Here is a 25997-nt window from a genome sequence, read left to right on the forward strand (position 1 = left end):
CATGGTGGCAAGACTATATTTCCACTGGGCCTTCTGTTTTTAAACAGTTTGGGTCATTGTTCAATGCATTTCCTTTGTTCACAGAATCTTAGCAGTCAAAATGTAGAATAAACAAGATTTCACTCTATTTGCATTGAAATGCACTGCAGGATATTAAATATGCTGCAGAATTTGTCAGGGTGTGACTTGGTTGCAGGCATTATTCAAACACATTTTTAACGATTTGCTCTCAGCACCACTAGTTTAATTCAGCTCAGAGATATGAGTGACAGATGTTATTAAGTGTGGATTGTTATATTGTTATTTATGCTTAATATTGTTATTTCACTTCAGCATTTGCCAATGACTGCAGAACATTTTGGCAACATCTTGATTTTAAAACACTCATCCTTGCTTTCATTTTTTCTTAGCTTTGCCCACTTTTTTTCCCCCCTTCTCTAATATTTCTCTGACAATGGATGATAAAGGTGATAATCTGACCCCAAGTTCTGGAATTTTCAGTTCAAATCTGACAGAAATCCATCTTTCTTTTTCCAATAGTTAGGCTATGCGTCCAAACATCTCTTGTAGCTTGGTGTTGCAAATCTCCAGACTCCAGGATGACTCCAGACTCAGCAGCATGACATGAATTGTAATTTGTTGTGTAGAGAATGGTTCTCTTTGGAAAACAGAACGTTGAGAGAGCTTTAATGGAAAATCTGGAAAAAAGTAAAGCTGATCATTTGCTGCTTGTGAATCTTATAGTTGTGTACATTTCAAAAAGTGAAACAAACAACTGATTTGGACAAAAGGGCTTCAAGTTTGATGTCATCCTAAAAATGGTGAATGTTCAGGCAGGCTCAATGAGGACAAAATAGGGTAGAGTTAGAAACTATGCACAGGGGTCCACTGAAGTCCACTTAATCTGGTGAAGAACACATGCAAACTTCAGATTCAGAATTTATTGTCACGAACAAGTCAATTACTTCAGTGATTTGTGGCAGCGTCATAGTGCAGACATTCATATTGTAACCATCTTACAACATTACTATATATTAAAAAATAGTGCACGAAAAGTAAGACAATGTCTTTGGTTGATTGATTATTCAGAAATCTGGTGGCAGCGGGGAAGAAGCTGTCCTTGTGCCATTGAGTGCTCGTCTTCAAGCTCCTGTATTTTTTCCCCAATGGTAGCAGAGTAAAGAGGGCATGGCCTGGATGGTGGGGGTCTTTGAGGATGGATACTGCTTTTTTAAGGCAATGCCTCATGTAGATGTTCTCGATGGAGTGAAGTCTGGTGCCTATGATGTTGCAACACTCTAGAGTTTATTCTTGTTCTGAATGTTAGTGCCTCTATATCAGGCAATGATGCAACCAGCCAGGGATGCTATAAACTGGAAAACCTGTAGAAGTTTACAAGAGTCTTCGGTGACATGACAAATGTCCTCAGAAATCTCACAAATATGGCCACTGGCGAGCCTTCTTTCTGAATGCATCAACATGGGGACTCCAGGACAGATCCCAGAACATCAATGGCATAAATTTGGTGACCAGCCAGAAATACCTACACAGCTGTTGGACTCAACACCTTTCCAATGGACTAAATTCTGATGTAAAACACAAAAGTCTTCAAACACAATTTCTACTTGCCTACCCTTTGTTCTCACTCCCTTCCCTTTCCCTTTGTCTTCTTTTCTCTAGCTCTCCAACCCCTTCCCTCTTCCCCAGCTCTGGTTCTCCATCTCCTCTCCTCAGCATCTGTCATCCTTCCTTCTGGGCTCAGGAGCTCAGGACGCAGGTCCCTTTGCTCTCTAGCCCCGGCGGCTTGGCAGGCTCCAACTCTCCTTGCCCCCGCAGGGCCTCCACGCTCTTCGGGCCAGACTCTCTTCACTCCCACTCTCTCCGGCTCCTTGCTGCCTTCCCGCTCCTCCACCTTGGTGAAGGAGGGGCGGAGGGGGAATGGAAAGAGGACATTTTCATGTGGCAGGAGGGACCCCTAACCCCAGCACCAATCCCCGTGGGAGCCCTGGTGGTGGCTTCTGGGTCACAGGCTGACAACAACATCGTGACATCATCAGTACACCCCTAAGCAGCTGCCTGCAGTGGCATTGCCTTTATGGAGCGAGGAAGTGTGACTCACTTTACCTGTGAGACTACCCCCTCGAAGGATCGGACTCCACATCCAGCATCACCATCGGTGTTTTTACAAAAGTAATTGAAGTGTTGTAAAGGCGTAGAATATCCACCTTTAAACTCTCTCTTTTTTCCTCGATAAAAAGGCCTTTTGTGTTACCTAAAGCCATTCATTGGATCCCTCTCAGGACTAAATAATGGTAGATCGTCATCACCTGAGCCTGATGACAAGTTTTGAAAGTTGCGTGGCCACCCAATCTTTAGACATGGATCTGAAGCCCTTATTGAAAATGAAGAGGAGGAGTGAGGTCCTCTTCACCAAGGGGTACTAAGTACTGCTGCTGGTGGTCAAATCATCATTTGTGTTCGATATGTTCTTCAGTTCAAAAATTTATTTTGTTCTACTCAAAGAAGTTGTGGATTTTGTCACATGTACTTGGGATGACAAAAGCCCACCTCATTACAATTTCTTTGCAAGGGAAATATGCATCAATGCAGGCAGCCCATATGTCTCCTTCAATGCTCAGTGCACTTGTCTCATGAAGAGCTGAATCATCCTAAATAAGAGTGCAGGTGTTTCAAGAGGCAGAAGGTTTTGCATTTTTCCTGTTGCAGTAGTGTCTACAAATCATAACTATATCAGTAGGACACACCACAGTCTTAAAAGATGCTGTAAACAAGTCTTCCTTTTTGTAGGATCCCAGGTTGCATCAGTTAATTTGGTTGTGGTTGATGTAGCTGCATAGTCAGCATCAGAAGAGATCTAAACTGGGGGGCATTGGGGTAAGCATGGTGGAAGGGGAACAAAGTGCCGTTCGAGAACTTACTCGCAGGGGGAGTGGGTGCAACCCCCCTCGTGATGTTTTTCAGAGCCACCGACAGTCTTGCTGAAAGAGTTGTACTCACATTTTGAAACAGAGTTGTTGCAATTACTACGGCATTTCTGCCTCGACAGATAATTCTCATTGAATTCATGTTGACCAAGATTAGTGGTGGCACTGCCAGTTTCATCCCAATGTCACTTTTGCATTCCTGCTCTGCCCTGACGTGGAACCTTCACCCTCTCCTTTCCCGTCAGGACTTCTCGTCCTTCGATTACTTCTCCCACTGAACTTTCCAACTCGAGACCCAACCCAAAATGTCGATTATTAGGCACAGCCAGCGATTGGGACTGGGGTTTGAATCCGGCGCTGTCTATAAGGAGTTTGTACATTCTCCCAGTGTCTGTGCGGGTTTTCCCCAGGGGCTCCAATTTCCTCCCACCCTTCAAAATGTAGGGCAATTGGTAGAATTGAGCCTGTCACCGTCCTACATGTCTGAATTTAAATTTAAAAATTATTCCAAACTCTCATTCCCCCACAGCTGCTGATATCTTCCTAAAGTCTGTTTCAAGAACTTTTCATTTAGAGTGAATTGTTGGGAGCAATGATCAGTTTGATGTTTTAATTGTAGAGTGGGCACCCTGCAGTGACTGTGGTCTATTTCTAAGTTCCCTGAATTCCATTTTCTATCCCACACAACCATAAGTGTTCACTCTGCTGTTGCAGCTCCAACAGCAGGCTGTGAAAGAGGGACCCATTCAATTTAATTCTGTTCCCATCAAGAACAACCACCACTATGTTCTGTGAGTCGGCATTTGTTCCGATCGGGGAGAGGTTCCAAAACATGGGATAATTCAATTGGCTGCATCTTACATACTGAATGAACTCACACTCATTGGGTAAAAACACAAAATGCTGGAGAAGCTCAGCAGGTCAAACAGTGTCCTTTATGTAGCAAAGGTAAAGATACAGAACCGACATTTTGGGCTAGAGCCCTTCATCAAAGTATGAGAAAATGCTGACAGGCATCCAAGCAAAAGAGTGGGGAGGGGGGAGAGAGAGAGAAGGGTGTGGCAAAGGCAGGAGATGATAGGTGGAGAAAGGAGGGAGGGGCAGCAGCAATGAGGCGGAGGAGGGATGGCTGAGCGGATGGAAGAACTGCAAAGACAGGAAAGGGGAGGGGAAAGAAACGGTGAGCAGGTTTAATGGAAAGCAGTAAAATCAATGTTAATGCCATCTGGCTGGAGAGTGCTCAGATGGAAAATAAGGTGTTGTTTCTCCAATTTGCAGGTGGATTGGGTGGGATAGCACACAAGGCCATGGACAGACATGTGAGCATGGAAGTGTGACCCAGAATTGAAATGGTTGGCCACTGGGAGGTCGCTGTGGTTGCGAATGGAGTGGAGGTGCTGAGTGAAGTAATCTACCAGTCTGCAACCGGTCTCTCCGATGTAGAGAAGGCCACAAAGGATGCACCGGATGCAGAAAATAAGTCCATGAAAGGCCTGTTTGGTGCCCTGGACCGTGGTGAGGGAAGAGTTGTGGGTGCAAGTGTTGCACCTCCTGTGGACGCAGGGGAAGGTGACAAAGATACGATGGGTGGGGAGGGATGAGTGCACAAGGAAATATCAGAAGCAACAGTCCCTGCAGAAGGCTGAGAGGGGAGAAGGAAAAATTTGTCTGGTGGTGGGGTCCTACAATACACTCAATGGCTGTTGGGAGTGAGTGCCTGGCGAGTGGGAAATTCACGTGCATGCAGATGGGTAATGGATTTGCGTTTATCTACTTTACCAACATTTTTATCTTTGGTGAATTTTTCAAATTTGGAGATTGCTGGTTATTTTCAGCAGTTGTTGTTTTGTTCTTTGATCATTGGTGAATGAGACATCAATCTGATTGGGGTTTTTCATATCATCAAGATGAAACACCCCTCCACAATCCTGCAGAAGCTACAAGAAGGGCCATCACAGGAGGATTTCCTCATTCTTTGTGGAGCAGTTTGTGGAAATGTGGTGGGTGGGGGGTGTTGGGGGACAATAACTCATTTGGGGGGGGGCAATAACTCATTTGGGGGGGGGCCTGGCCCACGAATCCCCCTCCATGACACCATCTCAAATAACTGGGTATATTTCTGATGACTGCACAGGCGAGTGTAAAGTGCAAGGGACACTTGGAAATCAGCTATGACAAGTTCATTATCAATCTGATTCCAGAAAAACAGGTTATTTCACAAAGAGGTTACAAGAGTTTGGGCGAAGCATAAATTCCTTAAGGAGAGGGTGGGGCTTCAAACCAAAGAAGAAAATTGACAGCGATATAAAGGTTCACCAACATGGTTATTGTGGATCTGTAAAACTCTGGATATCAAAGGCAACAATTAACCGAATTTCTGCTCACTTTACCACCATAGCTGTGAATACCAGATGGGCAATTATACCCCAACAGGAAAAGGGCGAGGGGGACTGAGAATTTTGTTCATCAAAATCCTTCTGTTTAAGATATTGGCAGAAAGGACTTGATGTTATGGATCATTCCAACACTATTGGAAGACTTCATAGAGGTGGTAAATCTGAAGACAAATAATCTTTAATCCTAATGAATTCTGAGCTTTAGGCTCTAAACGAAGAACGTGCTTTCAGCCCCAATTTAACATGCGTAACTGGATGCTCAAAAAATTCCAAGGAGTTGGAATTATATGTGGTCTCCCTTTTGTTCAAAATCAGTTTCATAGCTTTAGTTCATTAAAAAAATAACATGTGCAACTAAACTGAGGCACTGAGTTATTTTCAAACTTAATGTTTTTTAGCAACCACAATTGAATAGATTGTGCCTCACAGCAGTCAGAACTCTTGCTGCACAATTGGAAGGTGGGTCACGATCTTGACTCTTGAATTGTCTATCACTTTAATCCACCAGAATTAATTGAGAAGAACTTCTTCCTTTCCCAGCTAGGCCAAGAGGCAGAACCCTGATAATAATCTGCAACCTGCCAGTTTGTTTCCACAAATATTGATCTCCCTGAGTGTTACTGATGACAATAATAAAAAAATAAATGGTCTTCAGCAGCTTCACCTTTATCATTGCATTCAATCTTTTGCTTTCTACATTGGTGTGCCTTTTTCTTTTTTCTCTGTCCTGACAACTCCATTTGTTTTTTTATACCTTTTTCTCACTTCTCTTCCTCCTGTGTTTATCCCATTGCATATGTATGATCATTCCCTCTACATACTTTCTGCAATGAGGTTTGATAGTTCTAAACAAAGAATTGCCTGAGGCACTCATCAGGTCAGACAGCATCAATGAGTAGAAGTGGTCAGCCTCAGTCAATTATGTCACTTAGATAGACTTTGCATGATTTTACGTGATTTTTCCTGTCTGAAGAATGTCCAACATCTCGGCATTGGTCGTTCACTCACGAATGACCAAAACTTCAAATCTCGGTTTCCTTATGCATACCGGAAGTGCAGTAAATAACGAGGCGGGACCTGGAACCCCACTGTGGTGACATGCTATTCATTAGTACGTTGTTCACGGAATGCCTGCAGTTCTCTTTAGATTGCGGGTGTTCCAGGAAATTGACAAGTAATCTCAGAGATAAAATGCCAGAATGGGAATGGCACTTTCATTCCCGTTCCAAGCTTTTTACACAGCACACGCTCTGGGAAAATGGGATCATTTTCCTGGAACATAGCGGCTAGTGTTAAAAAAATAAATGTTTTGAGTCAAACCCTTTTATCAAGACTAAGACAGAATAGGTGAAATTACATGGATAAATTAGGAAATAAGGTGGGGAGAGGGAGGGAAGGGGCCCAGAGGTGATAATAGGCAGGAGGCGTGGGGAATGGAGAGACAAGGGAGAGACAGTTAAAGCGAGAAACCATTAGGAAGCAGGATGGGGAAAGAAAAGTTAAGAGAGGAAGAAAAATAAGACAAAGGTTTGTCAAGAAGTAGTGGAAATAGTAGAAGCAGATGGTGATATGGGTTACCAAAAATTAGAAAAAACCATGTTCATGACATTAGGCTTAAGACTGTCCAGGAGGAATATAATGTGTTGTTTCTTTACAGGAGTAATGTTAACACACCCAGCTTCCCTTTTATCTATGTACTTTCACCTCTTCTATCTTAGGCATCATAAAGATTTGAAACATTGACTGAACATTTCTACTCATGGATGTCATCTGACCTGATGAATGCTTCCAGCAATTCTTCACTTGCTCTGGATTCCAGCACCTGTAGCCTTTGTGTTTCTCTATGACAGTCTAGTATTTCACATTGGTTTGCAATTAAGAGTAAATGCTTCGAAATTATGTTTTATAACTCCAAGCATTTGAATTTCAGCCCTTCTATATTTAAACCACACAACTTCCACAAGAATAAACTTAGTTGGGGAGTTTTGTGCCAGTTGTGCGCGTGAGCGACTCCCAGATATTTGGCACACAGAATCTACATAAGGAATAGTCATCCATTGTGCCACACCTGTTTGGAGCATTGAGAGCAAAAATTGGGAGGACTGGCAGAAAAAATTGGCTCACAGTTTTTCTGCCTTTAAAACGTCATTCGTCATGCATGTGATCCATTCACTGCAGTGATCCATTCACTGCAGTTATACTGTCTGAAAGTTTGCCCAGCAAGTGACACCTGCAGAAAAATATCGGAGGATTATTAGGAGTGTGTTGAAAGTTTTCGCAAAGACTTGGAATGAGATAAATTTTCATGTCTCTATTTGTAATATCTTTCCCAAGAAAGATGCTCTGATGAAGTACTGCATAAGCTGAAGGTACAACATATGTGGCTCAAATCAAGTGAACACCACAAGAGGCAATTCAACCTTATTCCATGCTTAATAGCATGGAAAATAATGAAGGTCTCATTGGAATATCCCCCAAAAATTACCTAACTGCTCATCCTGTGGTGCCAAGAGCCAAAACAGATTCTCTGCGCTATCTGTGACAGCCAAAAACCAGAAAGAAATAGGAGGAAAATGTGACCAAATTTTACAACAATGAAAGCTCAAATCAAGTCTCAATTGTGACTGCAAGAATGAAAAAAATCAAACTATGCATTATTTGTTCTTTTCCAGGGAACAATGGAATATTTATAGTGGACAGCATCATGTGCCTCCAAAGCCTTGATGTATAATCTGTTGCCAGCACTATTTCTTGAAATCACAGCCAGCTGTGCATCATACAAAATACATCTGAGAGTTCACTACATATCAGTTCACTACCCATGAGGATTTCTCAGCATCCTCAAAGCAATCAAATAACTTGGTTATGGATCCAAATGGAAGAGTAGTATTAAAGAGTTTGATTAAAGTATCAACATCTGATTCTCACCTCTCGTCTATCTTCCCACTGATCAAGACAGGAAAGATATGTATTTTTGAAATCACAATAGACTCAGCTGGAATGTTTTTTGTGAATTGTTTAGCTGTAAAACGGAATTGTTGAGCCCGGAGCAATCTCTTCCAGTGGGATGCACAATGTTGGCCGATGTTGGAGAATTCAATATAAATACCGATATCAATGCAACGTCAAGACAAACAGGTGCCAGAGAACTTCAGCATTTTTTTGCGCAGAAGTTCAGAGTGATGCACAAAGACCTTGACAGTCTCTCAAAAATATATCAGGTGAGGGCTGATATTTAACTCTAATTGTTATAATACGATTCAGATACAATAGTGGTCCCATAGGTCACAAAGGTACAGTTTGCTTTTCACAGGAAAGAAAGAGGATTTTTCCATCCTATGTAAATGAGAGCCATGCAATTGTGAAGTATTTCCGTGCAAGTTATGGATGATTACCTGACCTTTCAGACACCAGAAATACATTCCATGATTGTGCCTACCTGAAAAGCTTCACTGATAATTCAACCCTCAGGTATGGATCAGCTCCCTGTCATGAACCACTCTGCGCATATCTCCTGGAAAACATAAATCCACACAATCATGGTTCTATTCTGCAACATGCCAAGATCCATCCAACTTTTGAATAATATGGCCTGATGATGTATCAAGCTATAAATGTAAGTGGTTACGCATGACATCATCATGCCAAATAGCACTCTATTTTTTTTTCAAGTTTCTTTAATTATTAACATTGCATATTTTGTTGCATGGATGAATGATTCTGATATGTTCATCAAAAGTTGAGGGAAAGCTACCTGTGACTATAATAACATTAATTTTTACATGTTTATCCTAATTGAAAATGTTCATGCTTAATTTGCTACAGTGAATATTTCCACACACTGATCTCAAGGTGGCTGCATTCAGGGTTGGTGGAAAGTTGCTTCCTTCCCAATTTAATCAACTTTGGATGAGTATGATGAACAACAGTGAACAGCTCTGGGCTGGAAGAGCATCTGGTTGTTGTACAGAGGGTGCAAGGCTATGGCATACACGTGAGGAGAATGCTAACAACCTGAATAAGGACAGGGCTTTCTTGCACCGCCATGCTTATGTAAGCTTGCAAGAACAGGATACACCATAGGATGTGGAACTGGGATGAACCAGATCACCCTGCTGCTATCAACCCTGTTATGGAGTCCAGAGGCCCCCAAAAACCAGCAGCAATAGATCTGCACCACAACACAGGGTTAAATAAAAGTGGTTTTTAATTATATTTGAACAAGAAAAAAGAATTAAACTTTAACTTATTACTAAACCTACTTAATTAACCTTCCTAACCTACTTAATCCCCCCTCTAATACTAAGCGCAAGTGCGTGTAATGTGTATTTAAGGTTAGAAAAGTTCTTTGGATCACAGTCCAATCTCACTGATGGCAGTCAATTCTTGTACTGTGCACAGAAGTTAGCATTAACAAAGTTCACCAGTCTTTGGTGCTTAACAGGCAAATGATTACCACTCAGGAGGGTTCTTGTTGGTCTTCAAAGGGAGATTCCTTTTGTTCCAGGACATCCACGCCTGATTCCTTTCAAATCAGTCTTGCTGACGAAACTTGCCCCCTTCAGGGTTCTCCAGATGATCCTCTTTCTTTCAGGTCACCTCAGACAGCTAGTTTTCTCCTTTGACCAGACAGCCTTCCAAACGTTTGCCAGCTTCGACTTTCTGGAACTGATTTCTGTGTCTCTCCTCTCTGTTTCACTCCCTCCCTCTCTGAGAGCAAAACTGTTCTCCATGCCTCCAAAAATCACATGCTCTCCCCGGCCAGCTGTATGCTGCAACTTTGTTGCTCTTTTTGCAAAAAAAGTACCCTGCAAATGTCCTGCAAATATTCTGTGTTTTAAAATGTTTGTGTGCAACCTGCTCTAATAATACTTCCCAAAACACCTCTAAATACTCTCACAACCCTCCAAACTCTTCTAACACAGAAGAAGAACCACTATTTGTCCCTTAATGGCAAGCTTCATCACCCAGTTCTTGAAGAGAAGTAATCTGATCTCAGATGATAACAATCTCCTCCTGGGTTGCATCATTTTGCTCTTGCATAACTACTACAAATAAATTTGGTTCAAGCAAATCCCCAAACAGCCCTCTCTCAGCAGCAAACCCACCATTCAAGGAATCAATCCAGTTCAACACTCGTAATACAATAAACATTTAGCTGGTGACAAAAACAGAGAGATTGCTTGAAGAGAACTACTCCCTTGTACTGCATCCATAGATGGTCCATTTCTAAACTGTTTCATGCCAAGAAATTAATGTATGAGATATTTACTCATTTGGTTTCAGTCATCAAAAGATGCTGTTGATTAATGTTCTGCAAGCTTGCATCCATACAGATTGCTCAGTTAACTTTCAATGCATCCTCTCACCCAAAACTTGATTGATACCTGCCTTTGCAGCAACAAATTTATTGCCATATGGGATGATCGTCTGTGAATTGAAAAGTGACAATCATGGTTGCCAACTGTTGAAGGAGGATAACAATTGCTCCAATACTTGACTTTAAATATTCAGCTTTAATCAATGATTAATGCTTAAAAATGTTGAAATTCCACAGCAAAATGTTTATAGTTTCAAGCAGATTAATAATACAATGAATAATGATTCATTTCAGTAAGCAATGCAATATCACCAATAATTTATCAGTGATATCCCAGCAACAAAGATAGAATTATGTCCAATTTAAAATCATTAATAACATTATTCAATGCACCTAGCAATTTGTTTTACATGTTGCTTATGAAGGATGTAAAAAATCTGTTCGCTCATTAACTGTCTCTGTCAAATTTATTTCTTTGTTCTTGTGGGTTGTTAGTCAGGCAAGTCTGCTGACATTATCATTTAGTGGTAAATGAATGGAATAAGATGAAGTAACTTCTCGTACTAAATCATTAAAATTTACTGCAAGTTAATGATCAACGCAAATCTAATGATTTGGATCAAACTTGTTTTATCATCACAAAGTTTCCAAATTTGACCGCTTTTGTTCTCTGTCTGTGTCAAGTTAGCTGATCTCAGCTGCAGTGGGAACGGAGCTTTTGCAGAATGAGCCAGCTCCTGTGATAATGAGCGTGCCGGGTTCACAGCGCCAGAAATTGGGGCCAGACTGGGGTTCAAGTCCTGCACTGTCTGTAAGGAGTTTGTACATTCTCCCCGTGTCTGCGTGGGTTTTCTTCGGGGGCTCTGGTTTCCTTCCACCTTTCAAAACGTACTGGGGGGTGGAGATTAGTGGGGTGTAAATTGGGCAGCATGGACTGGTGGGCTGAAATGGCCTGTTACTGTCCCTATATGTCTAAATTTAAATTTAAAATTTAAAATGAACTCTCTGCATATTTGGATCAATATTTTTAATTGGATTAAGACTTTATGTAGAAATCCTTTGGCTTGAGTAGTCACTAATGGACATATTTCTTCTTTTTTGTTAACCAGATCAGTGAGTCTCCGGCATTATTTGTTTTGGAAATTAAACCATTAGCACAATTTATGAGACAAGATGTTAGTATTAAAGGAATTAAAGTTAATCAAGAGGAATATAAGATTAGTATATTTGCTGATAATATATTAATCTATATAACAGATTCTGAAAATCATTATCTTCTTTACATATGAAATTACAAGAATATGGGAAAATATCTGACTCTAAAATTAGTTGAGGGTGATTATGATCGATGTAAACAAATTGCTCAATTTAAATGGATGCAGATTGTGACAGAAGATATTGAATGCAGATCTGAATGTCAGGTAAACCTCCCTCATCTCCATGGACTTCAACCACAACTAATGCTCCCTAGCAAAGGCAGTCAACATACTGGACACACCCTGGACACACACTCTTCTCCCACTTCCCATTGAGTGTGAAATCATGCACCAACAGGCTTTAAGATGTTTTTATTATCAGGCTCCTAAATGAGCCCCATATCAGTGCTCTCTTGCCCTTGCTTGGTACCAATTGTTCTTGCTTTTCATTGCCATCGTGTACTCCATAAATTGGACTTTTTCATGTTGGTATGAATACTTGAGATAACCTGTACTTACGATTTTGTGACAAATAAACTTTAAATTTCAACAACCCTTCAGGGTTCAATGTTAAAATTAGATGCTAAAGTGAGGTATTTAATCAAAGGTATTTAATCAAACTGAATGAAATAGTGGATCTGGTGCAACACCACCTCTGCTGATGGGAGTCAATGGCATCCAGAAGTAAGATGAAAGACCAAAAGAACATTAGACTTAGGAGCACAAATAGGCCTATTCAACCCTGACCCTTCATTTAATCATCTAATCCATTTTCCCACACAAACCCACAGCCCAGCCCTCTCCCCATGACCTTTGATGCCCTGGCTAATCAAGAATCTATCAATCTCTGCCTTTTAAGTACATCCATTAACCTGACCTCCACCACAGATTTACTACCTAAATACTGGCGAATTTACTGGCTAAATAAATTCCTACAGATCTCTGTTCTATGCAGACACTCTTCAATCTGTAAGTAGTGGCCTCTTGCCCTTGGACCTAGACTCTTCCACCATATGAAAATAAACTTTATACATCTACTCTGTCCATGTCTTTCAACATTAGAAATTTTTAATTGAGATTCCCCCTTCATTCTCTTAAATTCCAACCAGTACAAGTCAAACGCTGCCAAATGTTCCACTGAAGATAACCCTTTCATTTCCAAAATCATCCTTGAGAATATCTTCTGAATGTTCTCCAATGTCAGCACATCCTTTCTGAAATGAGGAGTCCAAAACTGCTCACAGTACTCCAAGTGAGGTCTCACCAGTGCTTTCTAAAGCCTCAACATCACACATCTCTTGTATTCTATTTCTCTTGAAATGAATGCCAGCTTTGCATTTGCCTTCTTCACCATCGACTCAACATATAAGCTTACCTCCATGCTATCCTGTTTATCTTAGTATATATAACATATATTTTACCTTTATAAGCATGTAAAACACTTCCCAATACACAAACATCTTAAATATAATAATGCAGTACATAATAATAATAGTTAGTAATACTTTTAAATGCACTTTAGGGCTGAGCGGTGGCCATTTTGCAGGGTGTCGCAATGGCATGTGTTGCTTCTTATCCCCTTCCCCCTGGTGGTGAAGTCACACTTTAAAGCATAGTGGCAGCCATTTTATGGGGTCGAGCAGTGGGCATTTTGTGGAGCATCCCCCTCCCACCCCCCTCAGTGGTGCAATTGCACTTTAAGACCGAGCAGCTGCCAATTTGCTGCTTTGCCCCGGCCACGTGCGCACGCCGCTGCTTCTTCTCTTCCCCCTCCCTCCCTTCACATCCACTGGGCTGCTTGTTCCCTTGCCCGTAGTGTAGACTGACATTGGCGTCACAATGGCACAAGGTGCTGCTTCTTCTCCCTGAGATCAGTGTGGTGTCTGGTGGCAGGCTGTCAGCGGGGTGTGGCAGCGGGACTGTTGGTGACACAGTACTAATAAAATTTAACAATTTATAGCCATTACTATTAGAATAATGACTCAACCATGCTCAAAACGGAAGTGGTCATGAACATTTCTGTTGCTGATGCCTTCTCAATTTACTGTAAATACCTACAACTTGATGGAAGGCATTATCAGAGGAAAGATGGGAGTTTGTATTCAAAAGGACTGTGCAATTGTCACTCTACTAATGCTTTGCAGGCTGACAGTCTTCCCACAAGTAAATTGGTTAGGATGAGTCAAATACATTTATTCCTTTGTTCACTCACTGAGTGCAATAGACCCAATCTGGCAGGTTAATCCTTCAGGGTACAGGCAGCCTGGTGAGTATTCACTATCTTGTTAGTCTTCGCGATGGATGTGGAAATCTTCAATCCAGTGTAATTTCTGTCTTCCTGCTACCTTTGATGCTTGTCCCAAATGTTGTTCTAAAATCTCAAAGACTGAGGAGAAGATGAAATAACTGATATATTAACTTCCTGACTGATTACGTTAAGGTCAGTTCATGTTGAGATGGAGTATTTGGGAATATTTTTGGAAAATAAATTGGTAAAATTAGAGTAGGTTACATAAACACACTTTAAAACAGATCTAATTTGAAATACTGAAGAATTCATATTCAGTGACTTTACAGAAACTATGGAGAATGCTGTGCACATTTCACAAGTAGGTGCTAATTGAAATGATGTCATAAAATTAATGGACTATTGTCTTGGAAGAACAACCAGAGCCAGGTTGTCTGTTTTGGACCTTTTTGCAAGGCTTTTGACCTCTCCACAAAGTGCTCACTCAGAGCTCTTGAGAAGTTGGGACAGATGGGAGCAGAAAACTAACTCCTATAGTTTGCTGGAGAAAGTTGGGGGTTTTGCAAGTGAGAGAGAGAAGGCCATGCTGCTGTGAGTTTGAATCTCAGATAGAGAGAGACAGAAGGGAGTCTTTGAGTATGACAGAAAACTGTAACAAGCCAGGAGAAGCTTGTTGGAACTGAAACAGAAGCTCCAGAGTGGTGGATGGCTGGAAGTGCTATCTGTCTGATGTTTCTCTTGGAATCCAAGGGGAACAGAAAGGAACTCTGTGATAGCCTAAAAGAAAGAGGTTATCATCAAGGGAACTCTGATGGAGCAAGTTTCACCAGCAAGACATTGAGGCAACTAATGGTGGTACCTCAGTTGTGGAAATCCTGGAACAACACATCTCTCTCTGCAAACCTACAAGAACTTTGCTGAGCGGTAACCATTTACCTTTTGAGCACCAAAGCTTGGTGAACTTTATAAATTTTAAATTCTGTGCTCAACATGAACTGTGCCTGCAACCAGAGAACTTGGAAGAATGAGAAGTGAGATTGAACTGTGAACCAAATGTGTTATATGAACACATTACATACATGTACATTTAGAATTGGAAGGGGGTTAAGTTAATAGTGATAAGTTAAAGTTTGGTTCTGTTTTCATGTTTAAAGATAATTAAAAACAATTTTTGTTTTAGTAACCATTTGTCATGGTGAACATCTATTGCTGCTGGGTTTAATACATAGACGACTGAAATCTGAGCAGGATGGTAAAACCCTTCTGGGGTTTAATGGGGAAAAACAAAAATCTGCAGTGCGCTGAAGGATACTTTTAAAATGAAGGATGGAATTCACATCATCAAGTGGATTCTGAGATCATTATCTGGATGACTGGTAGATGTGTGGGTGTGCACACAAATATATTTTCATGAAGTTTGAGAAAGTATAACTGAAATAGGTAGACACATTTCTCTTGGGAATGGAGTATATTTGCTCTGAACATTTTTATTTTGAGAGAACTGCATTTGATAGCCTGTCTGCTCCTGGCATAATAGGATCAAAGATCCATTTTCCCGAATAGTTAAGTAAGATTAGCATAAAGCCACAGGATTGGATAAAAGATGTGGCCTGGCATTGAGATACAAGTGCATATGGTTAGATTGAGGTAACAAGTATTTTGTAAATCAAATGATGAATTTGCACTTTGGAACACATCTTCGGCAAAGTTACTTGATACACACTCGGAAAGGACTAGTGTGACTCAAGAGACTGAGATAGTCTTTTCAATGATCAAGGCATTGATTTAATCCAGACAAGAATGAAGTTGATAAATTCTGCAAATGGACCAGTGGATGGATTTTGGGGACATTGAAGTAGAACACTAAAACGTTTAGATTTATATTTGCGGCCTGAAGAGAACTTTGAACTTTTGTGCATCATCCCTGGGGTAGATGTAATTAAGAATAAGCACTGGATGAATTTACATTCACAGTTGGGATAGCTTGTTTAACTGCAGCTTTCTGTTTGTCAAGTGAATAGGTATTTGCATTTCAAATGCATAATAACTTTTGAAATAACATCCTATGTTACCTTTGAAGATGTATTTGCTTTTCCCACATCACTGTAACATTGGTCTCATGCAGACACTAGCAAGATTGAATGTTTTATGGTTTTTACATAGACTTTGTGTGATTCACTGGTCTGAAGAATGCCCGCGATCTCGGGATCAGTCATTCACACATGAATGACCAAAACTCCGAATCTCTGTTTCTTTATGCAAGTTTAGACAGCATTCCGGAAGTGCAGTAAGTAAAGAGGCGGGACTTGCAACGCCACTATGGTGATGTCCTTGTCATGAGCCTGTTGTTCGTAAAATGTCTGCAGTTCACTTTAAACCACAGGAATTCTGGGAAATTGACAAGGAGACAAGAAGGAAAAATGTTGGAACAGGAATGGGACCCTCAATCCCGTTTCAAGCTTTTTACATCACATGCATTCGGGGAAAATGGGAATATTTGCATGGAATGCAGTGACTGTGCAAAAAAAAAATCAAAATACACAAATATCTGCTGTCATCAATATAGGAGACGACAATGAAACCATGTTTATGAACGGTTAGTCCCCGTAACATGGTATTGAAACAAGAAAGTCTGTTGACACAAAAATACGCAAAATGCTGGTGAAACTCACCAGGTCCTGCTTGAAAAAGGGCTCATGTCCGAAACATTTGTTAAATATCTTTGCCTCCTTGTGAAGCTGCGTGACCTGTTGAGTTCATTCAGGATCAACTATGGGATTTTCAGCAGTTGAACAAACCAATACTTTATCGTCTTTCAGGATCGATCTTGGGTTGTTTCCTTGGATACATGATCATGAAGACTCAAAACTGAAAAATTACCCATTTGACAAATAATTGGGATATCACACTTCTTGATCCTCAATTATTTGGAATCACTCCTCTGGGTTCCCCTGTCCCTTGCTCTTACCCAACATCAGCCCATCCTCCTTCCCTCCAATCCTGAAACTGACCTCTGTTTCTCAGCCCACCTGTCCTTCTGGTGGCACACACCAGACACTGGCATTTGCTCCTCTGAGTAAGGCAGTACAAGGACACCTACATTGTTATATCATAATAGCATCACAATAGACACTACTAATGGCTGGCTTGATCATTGCCCAGGTCTCTCTTCTTCATGCCTCAAACTGCCCCCAAAACAACAGTAATGACAGAATATTTGTCCCACAAAAAAAAGTGATATTTTCTATGATTTCACAACAATAACATTCTACTGATCTTTGTGGGTTATCCCTCAGGGTCAGGGATAATTCAATTCGACAACAGCTTTATGGGTTTTGATGTAGCCAATGAGGCCATCACGGGAATGGCAAAGACTTCCACAGATGGATCTGAAAGATGGCTGTAAAAACACAGAAATGCTAGAGGAACACAGCAGGTCTGGCAGCATTCATAGAAAATAAAGATACATTACTTCTGTTTCGTGCTTGAGCCTTTCCTTAGGCATCTGCATTAAAAACACTGGTGAGGAGGGAAGAGTGGAAGGAGTAGGAGAGCAGATCAACAGACAAAAGGCGTTAATTGGATAGAAGAGAACAGGAGAGAGGAAAGGTGAGAATTTATTGGGGGAGGGGTGTCTTGGGTAAACTTATACCTCTCATTTTGTTCATTTTAGATTGGTCACAGTGTTTGAGCTACCGAAAGAAAATAGACACACACACCGAGAGCAGTTCAGATTATACAAATGTTTATTACTAATTCAAAAGCTGATTTCACACTACAATATGCAAGCCCTTCCCAACTATACTTATCAACGCTTGGACTGGTCCCAACTGCCGAAGCGAGGCAACGACTGCACACTTGTAGTAGGTTGTCAGGGCGCTGGTAGCAGCTTCTCCACCTCCCCCGACCGGGACGTTGCTCGGACTCTGGCTGTTCTTCCTTCTTGACAAGGGGTGTTCCCACCCCTCGGAGAGTCTAAACTTCAGCAGCAGGACCACAGGCTTATATACCCTAAAAACAATTAATCATGCGCCTACTCCTTCTAATATTTGTCAGTCAAAATCAAAACTGAACATTACATTCTACAATTTAGAAGATTAATTATTATGGAACCAGGATGTTATAATTTCCTGGTTTATCTCGTAGATACAAAGACTTATTAAAACTTCTCGAGCAAGACAGGTTGTGACCAATTCGTCAATTTCAGAGTGTTGCATTTGACAACTGCTTTCCCTGGGCCTCACAGTGGAATTCCATTTCAAAGTGTATCTTCAGATAAGTCCCCATGGCTGAGTTTAATTACATCTGCTAGTTCTGAAAGTAAGGTGACCTGCGTATGGACCCAGTGTCGTCAGTTCCACATAAGCAAAAAGCATCTGGGTACATGGTTTTAATCCTCCATTACAAGGGGGACTGTTTTTGGCTCAGTGAAAGGAGACAAAGGGAAAAAGGAAAAGAGAGAGGGGAAAGGGAACATAGGGAAAGATGGGGTGGAGGGTCTAACAGAAACAGGAGAAATCAAATAGAAACGTCTTCCAGTGGAGGGTGCGCAGATGGAATAGGAGGTGCTGTTCCTCCAATTTGCGGGTGGTCACAGTTTGATAGTGAATGAGAGAATGGACATGTCAGCAAGCCAATGGGGCGGGGAATTGAAATGGGAGGCCATTGGGAGATCCTCTCTATTGTGGCAGATAGAGCCAAGGTTCTCAATGAAACAATCTCCCAGTCTGCATCCACTCCCTCTTATGTAGAGAAGACCACAAGGTGTGAACCAGATACTGTAGATGACTCCTTAAGGTTCACAAGTGGTGTTGCTCTACTTGGAAGCACTGGTTGGGGCCCTGAATAGTGATGAGGGAGGAGGTGTGAGTGAAAATTTTCTCCTTTGATTCATCCTTCCTTTCTCCAGGACAAAGGGGTAGCCAAAAGTACCCACATGGGTTCCAGCTATACGTAGCCTCTTTGATGGCTACGTGGAGTAGTCCATATTATAAATCAACTCAGGTAAGTCCCCTTAAATCTTCCTCCACAACATTGATGACTATTTTAGTAATGCTTTCTGCTGACTTGATGAACTCATTGACTTTATCTATTTTGCTGCCAACTTCGACCCTGATCTCAAATTCACTTGGTCCATCTCTATCAACTCTTCCCCTTTTCTCAATCTCTGTCTCCATCCTGGAAGACAAACTCTCAACAGACAGCTTCTAAAAACCCACCAATGCCCACAGCTACCTCAACTACACTTCTTCACACTTCGTCTCTTGTAAGGATCCATTCCTTACTTTCAATTCCTCAGTCACGGTCCATGTGCTCCCAGGAGAAGTTCTTCCATGCCAGATTATCAGAGATATCCTCCTTTTTCAAACAACATGCATTCCCCTCTACAATCATCAACCCTCATGTGCATACCCTCCATTACCCATCCATCTACCTTGGCCCCCTCCGCCCCCATGTACAACAAGGACAGAAGTCCATTTGTTCTCATCTATGACTACGCCAGCCTCTGTATCCAAAATAACATGCTCCACCATTTCCGCCACCTACTATGTGATCCTATGCCCAGAAACATATTTCCCTCGCCACCTTCAGCAGGGACAGCTTTCTCCATAACTTCCTCATCCAGTCCTCCCATCCCACTAATCACCCCCTTGGCATCTACTGCTGTGACTGCAGGAGGTGTTCCACTTACACCCACACCTCTTCGCTCGCAACCATTCAGGGCCCCAAACAATCCTCCCCAAGTGAAATAATACCTCACATGAATCTGCAGAGGTTTTCTACTGCATCCAGTGCTCCCCTTGTGATTTCCTCCACATCAGAGAGACTGGATGCAGACTGGGAGTTAATTTTTTTGAGCACCTTGGGTCTGTCCACCACAATATGGGAGATGTCCCAGTGGCCACGCATTTCAATTCCCTTGCTGACAAGTCTTAAGCACTTGCAGACTGTGATCACCCCTGAAAATTGGAGGAACAATGCCTCATCTTTCATCTTGGATTGCATTAATATCAACTTATCTTGTTTTCATTAGTACTTTCCCATCCCATCTTTCCCCATATCTTTTCTCTCTCTTTCTTCCCTTTTCTGTCTTCTTTCACAGAGCCAAAACCCCTCCCCCAATCAATTCCTCTCTCCTGTCCTCTTACCATATCCATTTAACACATCGGTTGGTCTGTGCTCCTCCCCCTTCCATTCTTCCCTTTTCACCAGACACCTGTCTGTTTTTTACTCATGCCTTGAAGACGGGCTTAGGTCCCAAAAACTAAGTGTTGGTATTTTGTGGAGTAGCTTGTTTCACCGATGCTGAGGACGCCACATTGAGTGCACCAAACACAGTGGATTAGGTTGAATGATGTACACGCAAAGCTTTGCCTCAATGCTGCATGGCAGGGTGTCCCAATTCTACTTGAGTTTCAGCTTTAATTGAAGTACAACAGTTAGTTATTGAAATGAATGCTGCTCTTCCATGATGGCATTTTTCCATGAGATCAGCAAGAGCTCTTGCTCTGACAGCTGTCAATAGCCTGCATCTACGAGCAGTTATATTGTGGGGAATTACCCTCCGGCCGAGCAATGCAATCTCAATCAGTGTCCAGCTTACTCAGAAACTAAAATGGGTCCAATAGGAAGGATATATTTTTTAAATTTTAGACATACAGCTCTGTAACAGGCTATTACAGCCCATGAGTCCATTCCATGCTGTTTACACCCCATAAACCTACAACCCTGGTATGTTTTGAATGGTGGTGGGAGTAAACCAGAGCCTCGAGAGAAAACCCACGTAGACATGGGGAGAATGTACAAACTCCTTATAGACCATGTAGGATTAAAAGCCCGATCGCTGGCGCTGTAAAGGTGTTGTGCTAACTGCGATGCTAAACACGCCGATGGTAGCCACTGCCTTTTACGTGACCTTAACTTCAATCATCCCATTATTTGGAGCTGTGTTTTTATTACTCCAAAGCCATAAGTGCAAGTATGTGTTCCCTAATCTACCATATCGCTGCTTTAAACTCACCCAGATTGAATATATGTTCAATTTTTCATACATTACCCTTTTGCCAAATTTATGATCAATTATGCTTGTTTTTCTACAGCAGCTTGTGGTTTTCAATGCGCCAAGGCCATTGTTGAAATACAGCAAAATTTAAAAAAAAACTGGAATAAAAATTGAAAACTTTCCTTGCATCTACAGGACTGTTAACCAGGTCAAAGAACTGAAGTTCTGACAAAATATGAAGGCTGACCTGAAACATTTATATAAACCATATAAACATTACAGCACAGAAAACAGGCCAATCTGGCCCTTCTCGTCCATGCTGAACACTTAACCCCATTGACCAACACTCAACCCATAACCATCCATTCCTTTTCCATTCATATACATATCCAACTTCTCCTTAAATGCTAATATCGAGCTTGCCTCCACCACATCATCTGGAAGCTCATTCCACACACACACCACTCTCTGAGTAAAGAGGTTTCCCCCTCATGTTTCCTCTAAATTTTTTCCCCTAACTCTCAGCTCATGTCCTCTTGTTTGTATCTCCCCTTTCTTAAAGGAAAAAGCCTCTCAATGTCAACTCTCTATATATATTCCTAATAATTTTAAATATCTCAATCAAATCCCCTCTCAACCTTCTACACTCTGAAGAATAAAGATCTAACATTTAACTTTTCCCTATAACTTAGACCCTTTAACCCCAGCAACATTCTAGTAAATCTTCTCTGCACTCCCTCCAAATTGTTGATATCTTTCCTATACTTTGGAGACCAAAATTGCACACAAAACTCCAAATTTGGCCTCACCAATGCTTTGTACAATTTTAACATAACATCCCAGCTCCTATACTCAATGCTCTGATTTATAAAGGCCAACATACCATAAACTTTCTTCACCACCCTATCCACATGTGATTTCATCTTCCGGGGACTAAGTATCATTATTACTAGATCCCTCTATTCTACTGCACTCTTCAATGCCCTACCATTCACTGTATAGATCCTATTTTGATTAGCCCTACCAAAATGTGACACCTCACATTTATCTGCATTAAACTCCATCTGCCATCTTTCATCCCACTCTTCTAACTGACCTAATCACTCTGCAAGCTTTGAAACCAGTCTGTAGCTCTGCCTATCTTAGTATCATTCGGATACTTACTAATCCAATTTACCACCCCATCATCCAGATTGCTAATGTATATGACAAACAGTAATGGATCCAACACAGAACCCTGAGGCACGTCACTAGTCACCTGCTTCCAATCTGACAAACAGTTATCTACCACTAGTCTCTGGCATCTCCCTTTCAACCATTGTTGAATCCATTTTTCTCTTTTTTTTCTCCCTGACCTCCTGAATGTTACCTGCATTTTCTTCTTTTATTATAGTAAGGTCTTGTCAGCCACAAACGAGCCTCCAGCTGACGTGGACATTACCCCTCCATAAATCTTAGTCCGTGAAGCCAAGCCAAAGATAGTAAGGCCAAGATAGTAAGGTATTCATTGACTCAGTCTTCCTGAGAAACATTGGCAATCTCATGTGCTCTTCTCAGAAAGCTTGGGAGGCTCTGTGTGATTTTATGGACTATGCTCTGTGCAGTGCAGTCTTTTCATGAAAGGAAGTAAGTTGGAAGTCAGAGCAACAAACAATCTGCTGGAGGAACTCAGCAAGTCAAGCATGAACATTGGGAGAAACAGAACAGTTGATGTTTTGGGCTGGAATCCTTCATCAGTTCTGGCCCAAAGCACCAACATTTCTTCTTTTGTTTGTTGCTCTACATTCCAGCATTTGGACACTCTCATGTGCCTCGAGCTGGAAGTTAGATGAAAGATGCTACCTCATCTCCATCCTGATACATAAACACCTTTCAGTGAAGCAACGTTTCATATACACCTCCTCCAACTAAGTATGCTGCATTCAATGTTCTTGAGATGACCTCCTCTACTTAAATGAGTCCAAATGCACATTGAGTTAACACTTAACCAAACACCTGTGACAGTTTGAATTCCCAGTTTCAAGCCATTTTTGTTCCTTTCACCATTCCTACACAGACCTGTCCATTCTCCGTTTCATCCATTGCTAGGATGAGGCTAATCATAAATCTGATAAGCATCAAGCTTCCAATTCCTTGGTATCCTCATTTCTGATGATCTCACCTGGCCCTTGAACTCCTCCATCCTGATCAAAAAGGTGCAATAGGACCTTTATTTCCTACAGAGCATCAGGAACGCTCACCTCTGTTCCAGGATACTGATGGATTTTTACTGCTCCATCATTGAGAGAATACTCACCTACAACATCTCAGTGTGGTATGGCAACTGTCTCATATCGGATAGTAAAGCATTCTAGCAGGTGGTGAAAACTGCCCGGCAGATTATCGGCACCCAATTGCCCACCATAGAGAACACCTATCAGAAATGCTTCCAGGGCAGGACGAAAAGCATTATCAAGAATGCATCTCAGCCTAATTATGGACATTTTACTCTCCTTCCATCTGGTAGGCACTACAGGAGCCTCTGGTTTCAAACCAGAATGCTCAGGAAGAGCTTCTTTCCTGATGCTGTGACTCTGCTAAATCTTACATCACAGAGCAGAATTGCACCCTTATTTTACTGTCAATACTTTTATACTTGTTTGTTTACTGGAGCGCTTGCTTTTATTTACAGATACTTATAAATAGCTCTGTTCTTTGTACTTCTGGTTAGACTCTAATTACATTTCATTGGCTTTGTATCTGTACTTGGCACAAATGACAATAAAAAGTTGAATCTAATCTAATCATATTATGCTGGGTATCCTTCATCAAATTCAGGTCATTGCTCTACTGATTTTGTTCTACTGCTCCCGCATGTTCTTTATCTGTTCCCATTTTCCTCCACCTCATAGTCATCTCTTCCACTGTCTGAATCTCTTTTCCACCTCCATTTGTCCAGTACCTTATCACCTCTTGGTTCTGCCTCAACCCTCCTTCCTTCTTTTCATACTAAGTGACTCTGCTTTCCACCTTAATCTCAAAAAAAAGGTCCGGGCTTGAAATGTTGAATGTCCGTTTGTCTCCATGGATGTGGCCTAACCTACTGGGCCATCCATCTTCTCTTTCCTTGCTCAGCATTGTTGTGTGCTTGAGGTGGCACAAAGTAAGGCAACTTCAAATAAGGCCACGAAGATTATTCAAAATTAAGAACACAGTTAACATTCTAGTAAAACTGTGTTAAGGAAAAAAAAAGCACAGAACAATTTAATGGTCATGCAATATGTCATTTCGTGTTTCTCAAAAGTACAAATAAATGGGCCTGTAAATCCTTTGCTGTAGTTGGCACTTTTTTTTTAACTGGAGGTCAATATAGGGAGTGGCTAATACCGGCAGCAGAATTGCCAGCCAGAGAATTAAAGACCATTGGGAAAGTGAAGATGATTTTCCACACAGAAAATTATGATGATCAGAATTATTATGTTTTAAAGTAGGAACAATTATTTGGATAATAGTCAATAAGTGTGTATTGGATAAATCGAGTAAAATGGGTTACAAGGGAACTGGAAATTTGCTGGTATGAGGTTGTGGGCAACACTGAGTCATGGTGAAATGAAATTTACAGCCCTAAGACACATGCTCCTTCAAAAGAATTGGCAGGTAGTTGGGGTGAGAGGAGAGACTCTTGCTGATTAAAAAAAAGTAGAATAAAATCCTTGGATAGATGAGACATTGGTTTGGAAAATGTAGAATCCCTTTAGGTAATGTTGAGAAACTTAAAGGATGCAAAGACCCAAATGGGAGTTGTAAACAGGCCTCAAAACATTATCCAGGAGGTGGCGTACAAATTACAGTGGGAAATAGAAAAGGTAGATTATAGGTGGAGAGACAGGTGGGAATGAGGAAATAAAGAGATTACAAAGAGAATTAGATTAGATGATTTGGCAATGAAGTGGCAAATTAAATACAATGTGGAAGAGTGTCCGGTCCTTCACTTGGGTAGAAGGAATAAAATAATTTTGATGGGAGAAATGTGGAGGTGCAAATGGACTTGGGAGTCCTTGTAGAGGATACCCTGAAGTTTAACTTCCAGGTTGAGTCAGTTATGAAGAAGTCAAATGCCTGCTGGACTTCGTATCTAGAGGAAATGGATAATATGAGCAGGGATGTGATTTTGAGGCTTTAGAAGGCACTGGATAGGTTTCATTTGGAGTACAGGGTACAATTTTGGCTCTTTATTTAGGAAAAAAATATGCTGGCATTGGAGACAGTTCAGAGAACAGTCAGGCTATCAAAGGTCCTGGGGAGTAGGGCTGAGTGAGAGAATGGATCAACTCACGATAGATTGGTTGAAAGAATTTGATGGGCTGAATGGCCTACCTTTGCTCCTATATGGGTACTCTTATGGCATGCTAAAAGGGCAATGTGACAGTTATCATGGGAGATTTAAATATCTAGGCTAATTGGGTAAAATCAGGTTGGATCCCAAGAGAAGGAATTTACAGAATGCCTTCAAGACGGCTATTTAGAGCAATTTGCAGCTGAGCCAACTGGGAAATTGAAATTTTGGATTGGAAGTTGTGCAGTAAACCAGATTTGATAAGGGAGCTTAAGATAAAGGAACCATGAGGAAGTATGATCAAAATATAATATTGTAGAATTTACCCTGCAGTCTGAGAAAGAGAGAAACTGAATCAGATGTGCCAACATACCAATGGAATAAAGGGGTCTACAGAGGTATGAGAAGGAGCTGGCCAAAGTTGATTGGAAGTGGACACGAGCAGGGATGATGATAGAGCAGCTGTGGCTGCACTTTCTGATCATCAGGACAAATTCATCCCAAGGATAAAGATGTGTTCTGAAAGGAGAACTCAGCCGGTCTTGCAGAAACCAAGGGAGGTAAAGATATATTA

The 25997-nt window shown here is 41.3% G+C and overlaps 1 protein-coding gene across 5 annotated transcripts in view; it reads right to left on the bottom strand.

Moving 5' to 3' along the window:
* LOC138736491 (protein eyes shut homolog) overlaps nucleotides 1–17175 on the bottom strand; it is a 224388-nt gene extending 207213 nt beyond the window's left edge. For 2 of the 5 annotated variants that reach the window (XM_069886117.1, XM_069886122.1), the window contains exons 1-2: nucleotides 17117–17175; nucleotides 8781–8855 (exon numbers count right to left, since the gene is read on the bottom strand). The gene's annotated coding sequence lies outside the window, so the exon portion shown is untranslated. The other 3 variants (XM_069886120.1, XM_069886118.1, XM_069886119.1) reach the window with 3 other exon arrangements.
* Between the last annotated feature and the right edge of the window lie 8822 nt (nucleotides 17176–25997).

This window comes from Narcine bancroftii, chromosome 6, assembly GCF_036971445.1.
Source record: "Narcine bancroftii isolate sNarBan1 chromosome 6, sNarBan1.hap1, whole genome shotgun sequence".
Lineage (NCBI taxonomy): Eukaryota > Metazoa > Chordata > Chondrichthyes > Torpediniformes > Narcinidae > Narcine > Narcine bancroftii.